This window comes from Vidua chalybeata, chromosome 1 (genome assembly GCF_026979565.1).
Source record: "Vidua chalybeata isolate OUT-0048 chromosome 1, bVidCha1 merged haplotype, whole genome shotgun sequence".
Lineage (NCBI taxonomy): Eukaryota > Metazoa > Chordata > Aves > Passeriformes > Viduidae > Vidua > Vidua chalybeata.
The window spans coordinates 125,019,394-125,027,539 of NC_071530.1; the positions used below are offsets into that span (position 1 = coordinate 125,019,394).

The 8,146-nt window shown below is 37.4% G+C and overlaps 1 long non-coding RNA gene across 1 annotated transcript; it reads left to right on the top strand.

The window, feature by feature from the left end:
* Positions 1-598: 598 nt before the first annotated feature.
* LOC128797089 (uncharacterized) lies at positions 599-1,445 on the top strand. Its single transcript, XR_008434010.1, has 2 exons — positions 599-675; positions 1,088-1,445. It is a non-coding gene; the product is annotated as an uncharacterized LOC128797089 (long non-coding RNA).
* Positions 1,446-8,146: the final 6,701 nt, after the last annotated feature.

Sequence of the window (8,146 nt, forward strand, 5' to 3'; positions counted from 1 at the left end):
GGGGTTTTTTGGTGGTTTTTTTTTTTTTTTTTCTCTCACTCCCCCACTCTATGGAGGTTGCATCCTGAATGTTATCTGAAGTCATATAGATCAGAGCCAGGCTCCTTTGGCTGGAGAAGCAAGCACCCTTCCAGCCACTCCTGAGTGGTGCTGGAGCTGTGCTGGTAGTGCTCCCACAGCAGATATAACACCCTGAAGGAGAGCTAACTTAAAGAAGAAATTTTACCCAGTCTCTCAGAGAACATAATGTAATTCTTACAATAAAGCCAGTAATTTAGATTTATACCTGATTTATTTGCTTTGGTTTCTCACTTGCTAAAGATATTTTCTAGTATATATCGGATGACACAATCCATTTAAAACAAATTAAATTGGCCTTGAAACCTTTGTCCCCATCTTATCAATATGACCAGAACAGATTCTGGGTAATTGTCGTGGTTTGACAGAGAAGTGAATTTTTTCAGGAAGTTAGGTCAAACCAATCAGTGGTCAGGTTTGGATATTGGCACCTGGAGTGACCACTGAAGGCATGGACACACCTCTGAGAACACAGGGGTTAAAAGCAAGAACTCCCAGGGGAACTGTCTCTTTGGTTCCTGTCAGAGTGCAGTGCAGACTCTCCCCTGCCCAGCCACAGGCTGCGTGGGGGAGGGGAAGCCATGCGGCCTGGGAGAGGTAGGCCGAGGGGCTGAAGGACTGGAACTGAGCCAGATCCTGCAGACGGAATGGTAGAGAGAAGCAGAGATGCCTTTGTTGTCGTCCCCCCGTCAGAGGGAAAGAGACAGAGAGCCTGATGGCACCGGGAGATTTGCTGGCAGAGGAGAAGGGGGAAGAGATGCCCAGTGAGGGAGTTGGAGTTAGTTCTGGGCAGAGATTTCAGCCGTCCAGGGAGTCTGAACTTTTAACCCTTTCCTAGGAAATGAAGGCTTTGTAAAATATTACTCCTCCTTGATTTATAGTGGAAGAGAGACAGTCCGGGACCTGAGATGTTAGAAGAAGAAATATTTAGGTGGGAGGAGATGATGGAGTAGCTTTTGGCTGGACTTTTCTTGTTAGCCATGGACTGAACCAAATTCTCCTGCAACAGAGACTGCATTTTAGGGGGATGCAGTGGTGACCCAAGGAGACCTGCTTCAGCAACCACCAGCACAGGAATGGCAAGAACAGAGAAGAGTTGAAGAGGGTGTGGTGATGCCCTCTGTCTTCAGGAAGAAGATGATCTCTGTTCTTGTTACGCACAAACTTCACCCTCTAGTTTTTGCTCAAAGCACAGCTTTAGCTACAATAACAAAGAGGAAATCAATCTTTCTTGAATCCCTAATTTCCCATGGAATTAAATGCCTCTTTCTCCTGAGAGAAATGTTTCACCTTGTGGGTTGGGTAATCTCTTCACTTTTCACTCTTTAACTGTTTTGAAAAAAAAAAATAAAGCATACAATACTAATCTTCATTCTCTTCTATGACTTTGTGCTCTAAGCCCTATGTAAAACACATCTTTTCTCTAAGAGTAATTTACAGTAAGGTTTTTACTTAATGCAAATGTGGGGTAAGAACCAGCTCTGTCAAGATTCATATCTGGGAAACAACATATCTAAACTTAAAGAATTAGTTCACTGACAACTTACTGAATTATTTATTTATACTTATATACATTATATATATACTTATATATAAGTATATATATATATACTTATATATATTTATACCTAAAAATATATATATATATATATATATATATATATATATATAAGTAAAAAAAAATTCTTTGTCACTGACTATATTTAGAAAATATTTTTATCAGATATTCTCTGGAAACAATAGAGTGAATTCCAAGGGCTAATCCAACAAGATAGAATATTACCTTACTCTCTGAACAAATCTCAAATAAAACTAAATATGAAGTATCTTTACTTCCAAAAACTGGAGAGTTTAATGTACAAGAATGAATTATACTATTTTTTAAAATATATTTGGTCCAAGATATTAATAATCTAAAAAAAATTTCATCTGTTGGGATATGAGAATGTTTCCCAGTCTCTGCTTTGACAGCTGAATATTGCATATGTCTCCATAATAGTTTTCACTCCTTCTTTAAACCATAAAAAGTGTTAAAGGCCACATGGAAAAACTGAGTTTGAAGGAAAATTTGGGATCTAAAATATTGGTTTGGTTCTTTAGGGAAGGGTCAGGTGGGCCCCTGTTTTATGAACACGTTCTCAGTTCCGTCTGTACATGTAGAAGTCTGGAGAGAAATTTGAGGGTAGTCCCATATCTGCTGGAATGTCAATACATTCATTTTTTGATGTGTCTACCCTGGTCTCAGAAAAGGAAAATGTCTACCAGACTCAAATAGCTAATGGAATAAAAAAAAAAATGGAAATGGAAGAGTAGGTAGTATTTTTTACTCATGTGATGTGTCCTTTGCAGGAATGAAACAGGATTTATAGTCTTATAGTGCTATTTAAGCTGAAAGCCTGTTTTTCCAAGCAGACGTGTGTATCTGTATTTGCAGCATGCCACTGGCAAGGTAAATGGGATCAGCAGTAAGCTGAAACTGAAAGCTGCAGCTGGCTGACAGTTGCAATTTTACAAAACTCTGTTTTTCCCCTTCAGAGTCTATGCAGATATGAGTTCCAGCCTCCAGCCTCTTTTAACTTTCTTTTTAATTAAAAAGCTTAATTGGGAGTAATAAAAATTCCAATTAAGCTTTTTAAATAAAACCCAAAAGCTCAAAATGGCTGCGGTTGAAGATAACTGCTACTGCAACCCGTGACTAGCACTGCTGTTTGAACAAGGCATTTGTTTCACCATAATTAATGTTGTGCTTTATGACTGTACCTTCACATCTTTAAAAGATACCTTACTGTACCTTTAAGTCTCACAGAGTTATTGTTTGCATGTGAAATATGGGCATCCTTGTGAGTTTTGCTAAGTGCAGCACAGGGACTCAAGTCTCTGTGGGTTGCTCTGCATATATTCCCCTCAGCATCATGTCATATGCTACCATGCTACATGTCATATCTGTAAGCAGAAATAGAACCCATAACAAGTCCTGATCAGCCAACTTCCCAGTGAATTCATGTGGTCTTGTAGGCTGCCTAAAATTCCCAGGTCTGTTTACTGTTTGTCCTACAGCTTCTTAGGGATTTTTTTTTAATTATTATTTTTGCCTTTTTATTATTGACTGATCCATAGCTCTTGTTTTGAAACCCATCTTGTGTTGGCTCCAGGTACCAGTGGCATTAGGTTCACAGGCTTTTCTCATCAGCTTGATGGACCCAGGTGGTCTTGTCTTTCACTGCTGTTTTTGCTTTCATTTTCTCAGCCATCTGTTTCTGACAAGAATGAGTTACAGCCCTGTTTTCCAAGAAGTACATTGATAGTTGTAGCTCAAAGGATTACAATAAAAAAATGGCTTGAAAAGGAAAATATTAACATATAAAACATAAATGCATGTAAACACTCTAAGAACTTAAAAGAAAATAAAAATGATAATCTGCTCAGCTAGTATTTAATTTATTAATAATGTTGAACATATTAAGTTAAATGATGAATAGGATTGGTTAAAGAATGGCTACATTACAACACAAAATGTACTTTTTTTTCCCAAATTGAAAGCTTAGTATAGAAATTTAAACCAAGGTTTTTTACTTTCTTTTTGTCCCCAAATTTTAAAAATTAGAAGTATTTCCTCCAAAAAAAACCCTTGGCTATCATTACAACGAATCAGTTTTCTATCTACCCCAGCCTGTGGCACTAGAAAATATTCCTGCAATCCATTGCTCTTGTGCAGCAATAACGTGGTACATAAACTGAATGATGTGCTTCTGGCAGATGTAATGCCCTGTGTCACCAAGTTGCATCTCTGTCCAGGAAAAGTACATTTGCCATAGGTTGTGGGAATAGAGAGAGAGACCTACTGTAGGTTGGGCTTGCTTGACTCAGCCTCACTTCCTCTCAGTCAGAGTTTCATCTGCTGGATCTGGGCTCTCACTAACAGCTTTATTCAGGAGAAATTGTCAGCTTGAATTACAGGAAGGTAGAAAAGATTATGTTTCAAAAATAGGTCTTTTTTTTTGTGTGTGTTTTTTTTTTTTCCTGCTCCTTCTTTGAAAGTATTTTCTTGAATAAATCACAATATCTAACAAATCAATGAGTCTTTTAAAGTGGAGTTTTAAGAGTGTATGGGTCTTATTAAATCATGTTATCTAGCATTTCAAATCCTCTTGAAGTTAGTTACAAAGAATAGTAGCTATATGTTCAGTCTGAAGAGTTCTAAGATTTTAGTGACTTTGCATTAACAGAAAGATTTCAAACTATCAGTTTTTAAGCTTCATCTTTTTGTCAGTCATTCCTGACAAGTCCAGAATAAGGTAGTAACTACAGTGACTTTAGAGAGGGTGGTTTTTCATTAGTTTAAGCAGAATGTCAATTAAAAAGGAATTGAGATAAAGAACCAGCAACTAGATTAAGTTTACACTTCTTCAGGGATGATAAGAAAAATCCATTTCAGGTTCTATTTCAGACTGAATGTACTTTCTAAGGTAAAAGCCCCTTATATTATAGCTTTAAAAGTCCACTGGTAATTTCTGAAAAGATTTAATAACTATTGTGTCTGAAATGTTGAAGAATTTTTTAACTGCTGGAAATAATTATTTTTAACTGAAATGAATATACTAAAATTAATTTAAATTTAATTTCACACATTTTATGACAGAATGTTATCATCTTCCATCATTTCTTCTTCTGTCTGACTACTATTTGCATTCTCTAAGAAATGACAAAGTCTATTTAAAATGGAAAGAGAATTTTATCTTTCTGTGATCTCTGAATGGGGCTGATTTGCAGCTAAGGAGTGTGGGACACAATGGACGCTGACATATTCTATTTTTCTTTACTTTTTCTGTGATTGTTTTGCAAGACTTTGAGCAAGTTAGGAGGAGTTATGAACTCAGAATTTAGAAGACTGCATGAGAATGGGGCAACATTGGCCTTTGTCCAGGTTTAATGCAAAAGAGGTCCCTACAGGGATCCTTCCTTCCTTTATCCTTCCATTATCCTTGTTACCCCTTGTGACAACTTTGGACTTTAGGATTCACATGAAAAATATTGTTTCAGGCAGGATCACATAGATATTTATTACCCTTGACTCACATATTTAATTTTTTTTTTGCCTTCTTGCAGGCTCAAAATATTTTCTCTAAAGGAAACTGAAATTGTGATTTGTTACTGTGTTCAGAGTTGGGTTAATCATGGATTTCTAATTTGCTCAGAAATGCTGACTAATTCAGAAGGGAAAAGTATTTTGAGGGATGCTTCTCAGTGAGAAGTACAGTATGGGCCACAGTGCATGACAAAGGATAGGAATGGAAGTTCAAACAGTTTGGGACTGTTTGAGCACAATCAGCAAATCTAAACACCACCAGGAGATCTATAATCCACTTTTGCATGCTTTACAAAGGCAGCTTTTCTACCTTTTAATTGTAATGTGAATAGATTGCAGTTTCAGAGCAAATGACACATAAAACCTTGCCCATACACCTGAAGTTGGGTAAATCATTAATTCCTGGTATTATATGAAGGATTTAGTCCTCTTTGCTATTCCTGTGACTAAACCCTTAGCAGACAAGTCAGGTGTGGGGTTTTCAGTAGTGAAACAGCTTTCCATTTTGGACTCTTTGCCATGAAATAATGAAGTACTGATTGAAAGAACCAAAACTTTCTATCATTAACAAAATAACAGATATTTTCTCTTATAGGTAATCAATTTTTTTCTTATAGGTAACTAAAGAACAGGAGCAGGATACCCACCCAGTCTGGAGGAGAAGAGAACTACTCTTCAGAGACATTCAAAGCCAGAAGAGATGCTACCAAACTCTGATTCTCCTACGCTATTTATACTGCCTGACAGAATGAGTCACATTATGCTACTTTTTAATAGCTTTCTCACCTTGCTGAAATGACTTACATGCTTGCAGAACAGTGATGGTAAACTAGGAGTCATAGTGATCATTATTAGCTTTGCAGCATCCTTAGCATTCAGTACTCATGAATCAGCTGTAATATATCGTGATTAAATAATCTGTCCACAGAGACAGATTATTGCATCTGAGGTACAGCCCAGGCTAATACTGTGACATCAGCTTTGATACAGTCTGTAAAGTTAGGTCTTGCTATATCTCTTTGAATCAGGGCAAAATTTGGCTGATTCCTCCTGATCTAGAAATTACCGAGCAGCTTTTTCAGATGTACTTCAATGTTTTGGTGTTACTATTTTAAAACTAATGTGTTTCCCACTCTTTCTATTAGCTACGTACACATCAGTGCAGCAAAACCTCACCTAAAGCACGGCCATGATGGAGGGTATTCTTTTGAACCCAATATTCCAAGATTTCTTCATGATTTTGAAGGTTTCAACTGCATCAATTTTTTGTCACCAAGTTATGCAATAGATTTTGTTTCCACTACAAAAGCTGTGGCATGAAAAGACCATGGGATGATGTGAGGAGCTTATGGCAGCACTAAGCTGAATTCGTAAGGTAACAGCCTGAAACAATTGCTAGTTACAGAAAATAGCCCCAGAAGGGGCTTGGAGAAGTCATCTACATAGTGCACATGCTGAAGCTCAGTTCGCACTCTGATTTATTCTGAGAAATGCTCATTTAACCTCCTCTTACAAATTTCCCATAGCACTGGGGAAAGATATAGATTTACAGCTTTCACCTACCAGTGTAAACCAAAAGTGGCAAAGCCCAGAAATTGTGGTGCTGGCCAAACAAGAGGTGTTTTTAGCTGATTTTTTTTTTTTTTTTCTTTTTGGTGCTGTTGAATGGATCTTCCAATCTGTATAGAAGGGACCCAAATTTAATGTGCATAAGAAGTCTTTACCATTCATTTAATAATGGCAGAGCTGTTGTGTTTCAATTGCACAGAGATTTGAGAGGGCTCTAAAAACCTCATATGGAAACCTCATATGATCATCTAGTTAATACAACCTTTTTCCAACCAAACCTCTAAAATTCACCTGACAATGAAAAAAAACAACACCTACAAAAAACAAGCCTTATAGCTTGCCAAACACTAGTTTCATGAAACAGCTTTTGTATTTAAGGTACATTAATGTTTCTTGCTGTAGTAGTACAAATGATGATGATGTGATTTAATGGGCTGTTAGCACAATAATGCTGTGTGCCTAAAAAGTGACACAAATCTTCCATTTGGAGTCATCAATGTCTTTAGAGGCAACGGGATGTGTTCTTCAATTATGTTTTTGCCTTTTGTCTGATGGTGAATTTAGGATTTTATGGATTTCAAATATATTTTTTCTGACAGTTTTAATTGTTGACTTCCTTTAGCCAGCACCTGATAAATTTATACCAGTGGCTGGTATAGACATCTTGAAAGTGGCATTTAGTATTTTGCTGCAAACATACATGTATTAAGAATTCGAACTTTCTTTAACAGGCAGTATCATGCTGATAAACTGTGTGTGCCTTCTACAAATGAACCACTACAAGAGTCAAAGTATGAAAACCAAACCTCTGTACATTGGCACTAAAGAGTGAGGGGTAAGTGTGGGGTGTGGGAACATCTGACTGAATACAGATGGGATGTTATCTTAGTCAAATCAACATAGACTTTACAGTAGTTTAAAACAAAGCCTTGTAGTTTGGTTTAAAACAGAGGGTTTCTTTACAGAAGGAAGCAGATCTAACATGCAGGGAGAAGTTTGTCTCTTTCAGTAGTATTACATACAGACTAATTTATTCTATCTATATTTTATTTTGGAGTCAGAAAAATATACAAATCCATTCAGTGCCCTGCATCTGTTGCGTGTCTTTTCCTCAGGAGTTAGATGAGGCATGATGGAGCTGCTTCTGCACGTCCTGAGTGCTGAATCTCCTGTGGGATGTGAGGTGCTCATGCTGGGCCTAGGGAAGAGGACTTCAGAATCCATTTCTTCTGTCCCAGAGGAGAGCCAGCTGTGCTGCCTGGTCAGAAAGTCTGGTTGGGATGGGTAAACCAGGACAGTTCAGGTATTACTCAGAAGAATGAGATCAAGATACTTAAGACAGTAGTTTTGAAGTAAGATCAGCAGACATAGGTTCTGCCTGGCAAACACTGCATCAGCCCCTTTCTACAGGTT